The sequence below is a fragment of the Candoia aspera genome, chromosome 3 (genome assembly GCF_035149785.1).
Source record: "Candoia aspera isolate rCanAsp1 chromosome 3, rCanAsp1.hap2, whole genome shotgun sequence".
Classification (NCBI taxonomy): Eukaryota; Metazoa; Chordata; class Lepidosauria; order Squamata; family Boidae; genus Candoia; species Candoia aspera.
In genome coordinates, this window is record NC_086155.1 from 5,005,135 (window position 1) to 5,017,499 (window position 12,365).

Genomic DNA, 12,365 nt, shown 5'->3' on the forward strand with positions numbered 1-12,365 from the left:
TCTATAGCAGTGTTTCTCAACCTTGGCAACTTGAAGCTGTGTGGACTTCAACTCCCAGAATTCCTTGCTGGCTGGGGAATTCTGGGAGTTGAAGTCCACACTGCTTCAAGTTGCCAAGGTTGAGAAACACTGCTCTATAGGATTTGTACAGAACCAATTTGGTATAGTGGTTAAGGCACCAGGTAGAAACCAGGAGACTGTGAGTTCCAGTCCAATCTTAGGCACGGCAATAGATGGGAACCATGGGGTTTGTAATCTCAATCCCTTGGGAGGGCTGCAAATCAAACTTCTGAATTGACAGCACCCTGATGTTATTTGCAGCGTAAGAATAAGTGCAGGTAGTCCTTGACTTACGACCATTTTTTTAGCAACTGTTCAAAGTTATGATGGCGTTGAAAAAGTGACTTACAACTGGTCCTCGCCCTTAAAATGGTTGTAGTGTCCCTGCAGTCACATGATCAAAATTCAGGCACTTGGCATCTGGCTCTCACAACGGTTGCAGTGTCCCGGGGTCACATGATCGCCATTTGCGACCTTCCCAGCCAGCTTCCAACATGGAAAGTCAATGAGGGAAGCCAGATTTGCTTAACAACAGAGATGATTTGCTGAACAACTGTGGCAAAAAAGATCGTAAAATTGGGCGTGACTCACTTAATGACCACCTCGCTTAGCGACAGAAGTTCCAGTCCCAATTGTGGTCATAAGCTGAGGACTACCTGTATGTCTACCATGATGCCTGCCCTCTGGAGCAGCCTCTCACCAGAGATCCGTACAGCTTCCCCCTTGAAGAAGTTCCACAAGTTTTTGAAAACCTGCCTTTGCTCCCAGGCCTGGAGTCAGGGTGGTTGTCAAGCCTCTGAGCTTTTCTGCATGTGTTGGGTTGAAGTATCCCCCCCCCCACATTCCTGTCTTTGTTTCATGATTTCAGTTTTTTGGGGTGGGTGGGATGGAAGCTGCCCAGAGTCATCTGGGTCAGGCAGCCTCTAAATCCCAGATTGGCTTCCATGCTGGCTGGGGGAATTCTGGGAGTTGAAGTCCACAGCCCTGAAAGTTCCTGAGGTTGAGCAACACTGATCTATACCACACCTGGATACCTGTGCGAGAATCCTTTGTATTTTATTGTGATTTGGACCCCTTCTTTTTCTTTTCCACCTTATTTTTTTCCCCTTCGCTGGGTTTAATTAGATAAGTGAAGGCCAAAAAAGGCAGAGGAAATAAATGGATTACTTATTCCTTTGTTTTCCTCCTCCTGCCTCTCACCCTTCCCTCCCAGCTTGGGAAACTCAGGATGAGTCATTTTCACGACTGTCAGACCCGCATCAGCCTCCCCCTCCTGGGCTGGTGGTGCAGCAGGGATGGACTTCCTCCTCCTCCTCCTCCTCCTGTCCCCCCCGCACCCTCCCTCCGACCTGCAGCGCCCCCTTTCCGCACCGCTGGCGGGATGGGGGGAAACGATCACAAACGCAGCCTTGACCTCAGCGCATTTTGCTCCGCATCCACGTTCAGGGTTAGACCCGTGCATTAAGTCTTAAAAAATAAAAATCCCTAGGTGCACAAATCCAGGAGAAAAAAAAAATCCAAATCCCCGCAGCGAGCCTGTCTCTTCCCTGCAAAAACCGACGCCCGCCCGCCCGCCCGCCCGCCCGCCAGCCACGCGCTCCCGGGGCGAGAGCCTTTCTCCGGGGCAACGCCAGGGCGTCAAAGTTCTACTCGCCCCGCCCCCTCCCCTTCCGGCCTCTCCCCCTTCGTCTCATCTGCTCCGTCCCGCTGCTCTTCCGGCCGCTCTAGCCTCTCCTTCCGTTCTTTCCCCGCGCTCTGCTTTCTTCGGCGGCGCCGCTCGGAGTTGGCGCGCGTTCTCCCGTCTCTCTCGCGCCCTCCTCCTGTCGCCGGCCGATCCAAGGCGGCTGGGCGGTCGCTCGTTCTTCCCAGCTGCTCAGCATCGCTTTTCTGCCTGCCTGATCTACAAAGGAGACTCTTCCATCTGTTTATACCGATAGCGCCAGGCAGAGGGTTGGACTAGATGACCTCTGGGGTGCCTTCCAGCTCTGGGATTCCGGCTATGATAGCTGTCTCTATCGAGGATCATGTGGAGGGTTGGATTGGTTGACCTCTGAGGTTCCCTCGAATGCTGTGATTCTATCTAGGCATAAATGGAAACTCGTTTTATAGGACTGAGCAGAGGGTTGGACTGGGTAATTTCTGGAGTCCCTATCTGTCCGCCCGTCCATCCATCCATCTCTTTTTTATGGCTGTCTATCCCAGGTTTGCCTTTAATATGCCACATTTGGTTAGCATGGGCTATTCAGAAAAAAAAAGCCCACACAAAGTGGTTTTGTTTGTAATATCCAGTCACAGATCCAGAATTTGGTGAGAAATAATAGTGTACACCAGTGTTTCTCAACCTCAGCGACTTTAAGATGTGTGGACCTCAATTCCCAGAATTCCCCATGCTGGCTGGAGAATTCTGGGAGTTAAAGTCCACACATCCTAAAATAGCCGAGGCTGAGAAACACTGGTGTACACAATATATATCAAAGATATTTCCCACTAACCTGGCATACTTCTGCATTTTGGCGTATTTTGGTTTATTTGGAAATGTGACATAGCCTTCTGGTTCATTTCCTTTAGGAGTTTTCTTGTTCTGTGTGTTGTGTTGCTTTGAGGATTGTACAACCCAGATGGAAAATGAAACAGTATTTCTGGTTTTCTTTCTGACCAATTAGAACAGGGATTCCCAGCACAAAGTCTTGGAATGGCAATACGCGTGCCAACAATCTCCTTAGTCCTCGCCAGTCTCCCTGTTATACTTGATGTTTTATATTTTTAAAAAATACAGGTAGTCCTTCATTAACGACCACAATTGGGACTGGAATCTTGGTTGTTGAGCGAATTGGTCATTAAGTGAGACGCCCACCTGACTACTTCACTCAATGGCCACAATCCCAGCACTCCTGGTTGCAGTCATTAAGTGATCTCCCAGGTCGTTAAGTGGATGGAGCAAAAGAGCTGCCTGCCGAAGGATTTCAGCTCCACTCCATGCAAAACCTAGAAACAAAAACCCCTACAGCAAAGATGATTTTCTATTATCATTTTTATTTTGTTGATTTCCTATCTATCTATCTATCTATCTATCTGTCTATCTATCTGTCTATCATCACATTTCTTCACTGCCCATCTCGACAAACGACTCTGGGCGGTTCCAGATTTCCCTTTTTAAAGTTATTTCTGACTTTGAAGCTGCTTCCAGCAGATTGCTTTGGAATAATTGTGGGCAAACAGTCTGGGCCTGGAACGTGAAAGTTTACAAAACAAGGAACTGCTTCCTGTTCCTGAAGCATTGCTTCTAAAATCATTGGTGGAGTTGGGGAAAAAAACAGCAACAGGATGTTCTGAGGAATACTGGGACATTCCAGGACTGGAATAGCAAAGTTACTTTTCTTTGCTTAGAAAGTCTAGAAAGGAACAGATACCCCCTGTGCAGAAGGCAATTCTTGAATTCTTTTTGGGACTGTAGGTTTTTGGGAACTTGAGCCTTTGAAGAAGATACCGTCCTCCCTACTTTTTGTGACTGGCATGATTTCTACACTATTTCCTGTCAAGTTGCAATACATCTGTCCCTCTGCAAGGATCTGCAAGACGGAAAACAGTTTGGATTCAGGGACATAAAAGCCCTCTAGATGGCGACCGAGTCATTTCTTTCAAATCCACATCCTGGAACCTGGAGGGAAATAGGAAGAAGATGCACCACACTCTTAACCTGACCATTTGGAGGAGGGTGTCGAGACATAAAGGCCTAGACTGGCCCAAATAGGCTGAATTTGCATGACCAACTGCGAAAACACCAACCCAACCTTAAGCCCACGCTTAGCATCTTGGACAAATTCAGTGGTTAATCTTTCCCGGATTTCACTGGACATGGGAACCTGTTTGGTTGTTTCTGATCCTTCCTAACCTGATGGATTTCTTTTTTCCAGGACTGTTTGTTGGTAACTGAGGCCATGTAGCAGTGCTTCTCAACCTTGGCGACTTTGAGATGTGTGGACTTCAACTCCCAGAATTTATTTTATTTATTTATTTTTATTTATCCCGCCTTTATTATTTTTATAAATAACTCAGCTGGCAAACATACCTAATGCTCCTTCCTCCTCCTATCTTCCCCATGACAACCACCTTGTGAGGTGGGTTGGGCTGAGAGAGAGGGACTGGCCGAAGGTCACCCAGCCGGTTTGCAGGCCTGAAGTGGGACTAGAACTCTCCATCTCCTGGTTTCTAGCCCAGCACCTTAACCACTAGACCAAACGGCTGGCTGGGGAATTCTGGGAGTTGAAGTCCATACATCTTAAAGTTGCAGAGGTTGAGAAACACTGCCTTGTAGGCTCCTGCTGGTGTCAAGAGTGATAGCATCTGGGCATCTTTTCTTCTCTCAGCTTGGTTTTGATTGCCTTTGATTTTTCCAAGGATCAGCTTCTTCTCCAGTGACTCTAGCCTTCATCTTACGTGTCCAAATATTTAAGTTTAATGTTGCACTACCATATTGTACTGCAAAGCTCCAGGCAGCCACCAGGGGCAGCAAAGAAAATTTTCTGACTGTCTCAGTCATAGAACAGAAAAAAACCAAGTCAGGGACCCCAAAACTCTCAAAAAACATCCATGAGATACATCCATGCCAGAGCTCCAGAAAGTGACTAGACCATGGAGGTCTTTAAAGATGACAGTCTGTACCTTGAATTGTGCTGCACTGGGAACCAGTGCATCTCACGCAGCAACGGTGATACAGGTAATCCTTGACTTACGGCCAATGGTTTAATGACAGTCCAAAGTTACAATGGCCTCGGAATGAGTGCTTTACTGGGGCCTGTAAAGCACTTCCGAGCTTCGCAAAATGTCACACACACCCCAGTCACATGGTCGCATTCTGGGCACTTGGCAATTGGCTCGCATTTACGACTGGTTGCAGCATCCCACAATCATGGGATCATGTTTTGTGACATTTTTTACTGTTTTCTGGCAAAAAACGCCAATTGGGGAAGCTGGATTCACTTAACGACCACCATAAAAATGGTCATAATATTGGGTCCGGTCATGTGGTGACTTGACTTAGGACCACAACAACTTACGATGGAAATTCCAGTCCCATTGTGGTCGTAAGTCGAGGACTACTTGTACGTGGGTGTACCATGGTGCACCCAATTCTGGGCCAGCCGAAGCTTCCAGATGCTCTCCAAGGGCAGCTCCATACAGCAGCGCTTTGCAGTTGTCCAGTCAGGAAACTTTAGAAGTCTGTTGCAAAATTGTGGTATGATGTTCACCACCTGAAAAGGTTGCCAGTTTCAATCCAGGGATGTTCAAACACTCTCATCCCCATGGAAGTCCCTGCTTCTATCAGTTTGGATGAACCCTTAGTAAGTTACATTAAAAAATCATTAAAAAGGAAAAAAAATAAGTATTCAGATATGCATTAGCTGTTGCTTCACTTTCACTGCAGCAATACAAAATTCAGCAACTATAAATGATAAATTGTTTGTTATTCAAGGATTGCTGGCTTCTGACTGGCAGCCTCGGACTTCCTACGCCAGTTGTCATAAAGCCCCATCAGGGCAGGCAAGAGGGTAAGGGAATCTATGGAGGCAGTAGGTCAGAAAAGTCAAGATGGCATGCACAACCACGCAGTCAAAGCCCTGCTCCTTTTTTACACGCATTGTCGCTGTCGTCTTGATTTATTTGACGCCTACTGTGCAGATGTCCTTTACCACACAGGCAGCTGTGTTTTAACCCAATGATCGAGCGCTTGGCTGAACTTCGTAGGCCCTCGAAAAGCCAACCAAGGCGAAAGAGCTACTGAATTTCTCTGAACTGATTTGCCATGAAAAATTAACGAGCAACAAAAACGTAAAGAGCGTGCCAGTGTTGTTAGCGTGATCGAGCAACTGTATCTTTGCAAGCAATTAAGCTTTCAGAGCACGCCATAGCTATCAGCATGGTTTCAGTAGTTTTATTGGGAACAATGCATTTTTCAACAGAAAAGCAGAGGAAGCGAGGCACTTGAAGCAGCTTCCTAAACCATTTGTATCAGCAGGTGCATTCAGAACAACATCCTTAAGTGGGATGCTGAATTAACCCTTCTTTGGGGTTCACAGAATCCATTAAAGCTTACCCCAACCCAGTGTTTCTCAACCTCAGCAACTTTGAAATATGTGGACCTCAGCTCCCAGAATTCCCCAGCCAGCCATGCTGACTAGGGAATTCTGGGAGTTGAAGTCCACACATTTTAAAGTTGTCGAGGTTGGGAAACACTAGGTTGGGGTAAGCTTTAATGGATTCTGTGAACCCCAAAGAAGGGTTAATTCAGCAAACAGCTAAATTGGGACAACCTGTTAAATGACTTGGAATCCAGTTGGATTGAAGCACTGTAAAATTTCTTTCGTTCATTCATTCATGCATTCACCCAGCAAGCTGTGTACTGTGTTCTGCCAATGCAGCTGTTAAACCTTTAACTGACTTGATCAGGGGTGTTGAATACAGCCAAGCAGTGATTAAATATAGGCAATGAATAATAAAAGGATAGTAGACATGGATTGGTTTAGGAAGTTCAGCAGCCACGTGAAGATGTTTCTGAGGTATTAATAGTCTGAATGTATCATTTCCGGAGCATTTATTGGATGAGTTAATGGTGATTCACCCTAAACCTGGCTTGAAGATTTCACGTGTGTGTACTGTACATTTTCTTTTTTCTTTCTTGCTTTTTGTACAGTTCTGATACTGTATTTGGATTCTTTTATGGGAGCATTGATTTATGATTGACTCGGGTTTCTTGGCTTCTGTTAGGTGATCGTTTTGATTGATAGCCACCCAGAGCCTTTGGACATAACTAAACTCACATAGGTCTTAAATTTGCTAGACAAAGTTCGGCAGCCACCTGATCAAAATTCAGACACTTGACAACTGGCATGTATTTACGACATTCGCAGCATCTGGGGTCATGTGATCACCATCTGTGACCTTCCCAACCAGCTTCTGACAAGCAAAGTCAATGTGGAAGCCAGATTCACCTAATGACCACGTGATTTGCTTAATGACCGCAGCAAAAACGGTTGTAAAATTGAGCATGATCATGTGATGCCTCACTTAACAACCACATCATTTAGTGACTGAAGTTGTGGTCCCAATTGTGGTTGTAAGTTGAGGACTGTCTGTATTGTGTTGCTTTCATTTTTTTAAAAAATCTGTATTTATAGTTGACTTTTGCACACTGCCCAGAGTCGCTTCGTTGAGTTGGGTGGCCATATAAATGCTATAAATGAATGAAGGAAGGAAGTGGCAGCTTCCTTTTGGTTTAGTGTTTTATTGACTTTATTTGCTTTGCTTTATTGATGACTAGGATGTGGTTTTCAAATGTTTTCAGGCTGCGGAACCAGTTAAAATAAAAAAAAATCCCAGGAGGCAGTTTTAGTGATAGAAAATTCAAGTTTTCTTTTTCAGCTTTAGTTTCCTACAGAGCCCCATCAAGTTCTTAGGCAAACCCCAGGTTCCGGGGAACAGAGTTTAAAAAACCCTGATGTAGACTCTGCCTGTTTAAGTTATACTACAAATATAATGTAAGAAGGGCAGAACTGGAAAAGAAGAGAGCTGGAATAAAAACACTAATCATTTAAGGTATGCAGAGGACACCCTTGGAAAAGAGAAAGAGAAGCAACTTCAAAGAGCTCATTACAAAGGAAAAAATGGTAAGTGTGAAATCTGGGTTAATGTGAAATATTAAGAGGGCAAAGATAATGTTAAGCAGCAGGCTCGCTGGACTGACAGCCGATCACAAAGGAGTGAGGGTGGCAGGTAATTTACTTTTAATGGGCCCAGGAACAGATGGAGATGGTCAATTTGCTGGAGAATGCGGCTAGGGAGGAAAACAATGACAGAGATGAAGGATATTTTGAGGGAAACAATATTTGGGATAATTAAAGGAAGTGGTAATAGAGGGCTGGAAAAGGTGGAAAAAGCAAGAGAAAGGTTCTCTTTGAATTATGCATCTGAAGCAGTTCCTATGAGAAGCAAGAAGAACTGATCAGTTGGTGCTTCAAGTTGTGTGGGTTTCAACTCCCAGAATTCCCCTGCCCACCCATGCTGGTGGGGGAATTCTGGGAGCTGAAGTCCATACATCTTAAAGTTGCCAGGGTTGAGAAACACTGCTGTAGGATATAAGACAAGCTGGTCCCTTGAGACCATGATAAACATCAGAACAGATGCCTGGCTGATGGGAATGGATGTTGGACTAGAAAAAAAGGACTGCTGGGCAAAGTCAAGAGACGTATAAACGAGGAGGGGGCAACAGACAGAAAGGAAATTGCTGGAATGTCCTTACATTGTGTGGATTATCGGCAAGGAGAGGCTGAGATTAGACAGTAGCTGTCCATACTGCCTCCAGGGGCTAGACCCAACTCAGTGGCGCCTAACTAACTAAGGCTAAGCTGGATATTAAAACAAAATTAAAATGAGAGCTGTCCTTCTCACACGTTTTGTATTTATGTATTTATGATTATCCCACGTTGCCCAATCCAGACGGCCTCTAGGTGATGACCAAATATGAATTGGGCAATTTCTTTCTCTTCCTGGAAAACTTAGGCTGGGGGGGGGGTTCTCATACCTACTTGGGTTGCAGTTTTGTATTGTGCACTGTGTCTCTGCAATTTGTACCCCCATTGTTAGTGGTTGTAGAGCCAAGCCAAGGATGAGCATGATACTGGCAGTGCGGAAGAAATGCAGTTCCTTCCCGGAGGGAGTTTCTGCACAATAGACAGCTAGTAAACACACAGCCATCTTTGTTCTCTTTAAAAAAAAAAGGGCTCCTGATGAGATGTTTTGCTGCTTTTCAGCATAAAACCAAATAAAAGAAAAGTTTTACATTGCCAACCAGATCAAACATTGCCCAGCTATGTCACTGCTGTTGAGGGACTCCTGAAGACAGCTGCCAAGTGCTGTTTCTGGAAAAAAAGGTCAAAAGGGAACAAAGAATGAATGTCATACTTCACAATCCTTGGCGGGCTATTTCAGCAGCCTTCTCATCTTATTTCCTCTTTCCAATGAAGCTGGAACCGTTGTTGACAAATGGGATTAAGAGGTTTCCTTTCAATCTCATCAAATAACGATTCCCCAAATTTAAGGAAAAATACTCCTAAAATAGGGTTGTGCAATGATGGTGAAAAGTTCGTTTGGATAGGCAGGAGTGCGAGTCCAGACCAGCTGGCAACTCATTAAATTAGCTGTGTCGGATTCCAGGCCTGATCTGGAAACCACGTGATCCTGGAAAGAGACACAGCTGCTTTAATGAACCACCCACAGGTACTATGCTTCAGGGTGCTCCAGTTTTGGAACTGAATTTGAGGCATTGTACAGACCTAGAACATGGAGATGGGCAATGCAAAAGCAACGTAAAAGTTGCAGGTAAAGAATGTGCAACCTCAGTTCTCAGTATACCGGGCTCCTCCTCACTAGCTCCTAACCTTGGCTTGACAGTGTGCTGGTAACAGCTTTCTTCTGCCGTGTCCTCATGGCACTGCCTTTGGCTTATCCCCAGCCAACAGCTGAGCAGCTTAAAGTCATTTTAAAGTAGTGATTTCTCCCGGTGCAATTTTGGCAGTGGACATGGTCTAGAAGTGGTTGCTGGCATGATCAGAGGTTGGAATTTGCCCACTTGTTATTGGCCGTTTTAGGCTGATGTAGACATGCCCCTCTCTTCTGGCCACTGTCAAAGTCCTCCATAGCCGTTTTGGCTTTGCATTCAGGAGAGACTGGGCATCTGGCTTCTGCAGGGGCACCTGCCCACCTAATGCCCGTCTAGCACAAAAGCGTTTGCCCGGTCTTATATACAGTATTTCGAAACGTGGGTTTAGTGCACTTCTAAAGAGCCCTAGACTGTTTTTAAACATGGATTGGGTGCTGCTTTGAATGAAGGCTGGTCCTGTGCTGCACTTTAACTGGAAAAGAGAATGGGCTTTCCCTCTGTGTGCCTTGCTAGTTCTATCACAACTGGGTGTGCATCATAGGTTTTCGAATGCTTCTGCTGCAACAGGGTCTGCATGGCCTTAGGCTTCTACTACTTTCACAACTCTTGATTTCTGAGGACATCACAATCCTACAACTGTTGTCCCAACCAATCAACACTATCGCTGGGACCAACATCAGGCAGTTGAAGTTTCTATGACCGTTTGCATGTATTAAATATTTAACATCCAATATTAATATTAATTTCACTCCCCTTTTGGGTGCAGGGAACTCCTCTATAATATAAATAACTTCTCTGTTTAATATAATATACATATTAAATGTTAATCATTTAATAATATTAAATAGTATTAAGTAAAAATTAAATTCTCTCCTTACAAGAGAGGAGGCATGGCATAATGTAACATCTGTACTTAAGGGAAGTATATACAGTATATACCAGGGCTTTTCAACCTTGGCAACTTTAAGATGGGTGGACTTCAACACCCAGAATTCCCCAGCCAGTTCTGCCAAAAGTAGAATGGGGCAGGTAAAATAGTCCTACTCCATTCCCATCAAGAACTAGGTAACTTGGGCATCATACAAACGTCAAGATAACATCTGGAGGCAGCTCAGGCAGATGTCCCCCTCACTGGAGTATAAGAAGGGGCAGGAGATACAGCACGGTCAGACTGTAGAGGGCAGAGGGAATGGCCTTGAAGGACAGGAGGAAATGCTGTAACAAGGCAGTGGTCAGATAAGAGGGGCCTGAGCCCAGGGCAAGAATGTGACGCGGGTAAATGTCTCAGACAAGCCCCTCCCTAGTTCACACGAAGATAAAAGGATGGTGGGGGGCAGGGAACACATGCAGACTTGCAAGATTGTTACTATAGCTTTACAATAAAAGTACAGGCAGATGTCGCTTAGTGACTGCCCTGTTTAGCGACCATTTGAAGTTATGATGGCACTGAAAAAGTAACTGTATGACCGATCCTTGCAGTTATGACCATTGCAGCATCCCTGCAATCGCATAATCATCATTCAGGCACTTTGCAACCGATGGGAGTTCACGACCGTCAGAGTGTCCTGCGGTCCATGATCGCCATTTGTGTGCTTTACAGCCGGCTTCCAACAAGCAGGGTCAGTGGAGATACCAGCAGTAAAATCGCAAGTTGTGGCCATGTGATCTCTTGATGACCTGCAGCAATTCACGTAACGACAGAAGCGGAAGTGAGTTGGTAAGTCTGTCATGGTCACGTGATGTTTTGCTTAATGAATGCATCACTCAGTGATGGAGCTGCCGATCCCAACTGTGGTCGCTAAGCGAGGACTACCTGTAGTACTGACCACCGTGGCACTGGATTCCTAGCTATCTTGAAGGGCTGATGTCAGTCTTGCAAAATTCTGTTATTATAGCCCATCTCAATAAAAGTAGTTTTAGCCTTCCTACGGAGCTGATTTCCTGGTCTGGTCTACCTCGTGGGGCTGACATCAATCTTGCAAGTTTGAGTGTGTTGTCCTTCTTCCCCCTTCTTATACTCCAGTGAATCAGGGAGGTGTCTCCCCAAATCTCTTCTGGGTATTATCTTGTTGCTCTGGACTTAAAAAGATGTTTCAGCCCCTTTTACCTAGTAACGGTTCCTGCATATCTCCATGAAGGTCATCTTCCTGACTCTCTATGGCCTCTTTGCTGCCATCTAGTGACCATCCAAATATTTGCAGCCCAGTTCTGCTAGCTCTGGTTTTCCAAGCAGGGAATGGATGTTCCATCCAGCTCAACCTCCAACGGTTTGCTTATCAATATAAGGTAGCTACAAATACTCATTTTTCTTCATTTGATCATCTCCAACCAAACTCTGGGAAAGCTATGTCGAACTCTTGTCCAGGATAAATCTGTTGTTTCAGGAAGGCATTGTGGGAAAATGTACATGGGGCATCGCAGTCCCAGACTGAACCCCCGTGTGTAGGGCAGATGTCAGGGCAGCAATGGGCAACAATGGGCCCACCCCAAGTATTCTGGACTAAAACCATCCTATGGTTTCTGGCTGTGTCATCCCCCCAGGAAAGACACCAGTACAGTGGCTAGGGATGGCCCCACTGCAGTAGTCAAGACTTGCAACCACAAATGTTTCAAAGAACAGCCAGGAGGGAACGATTGTGTTTTACATTTTAAAGAATGGTTTCTTTTAATTTTGATATTGATGTCAAGTACAAAAAACAACCAAATGAACAAAAAAAGTGCTTCAGTTTTTTTTTAAAGATCCCCAGCCCCCAATCCCAGGAACAAAATCCAGATACTTTCCCCTTTCTTCCCCCAACAGCTTCCCCTCCCACCCTAAAGGATGCTAACCCTGACACAAGACCACATACAGTAGGGAAAGGTCAACCTA

The 12,365-nt window shown here is 45.3% G+C and overlaps 1 protein-coding gene across 1 annotated transcript in view; it reads right to left on the reverse strand.

Moving 5' to 3' along the window:
- Window positions 1–2,003: 2,003 nt before the first annotated feature.
- Window positions 2,004–12,365, reverse strand: part of SOX18 (SRY-box transcription factor 18) — a 229,234-nt gene continuing 218,872 nt past the window's right edge. The window contains exon 3 of the transcript XR_010067518.1: window positions 2,004–2,025. The gene's annotated coding sequence lies outside the window, so the exon portion shown is untranslated. The remainder of the gene's footprint in view (window positions 2,026–12,365) is intronic.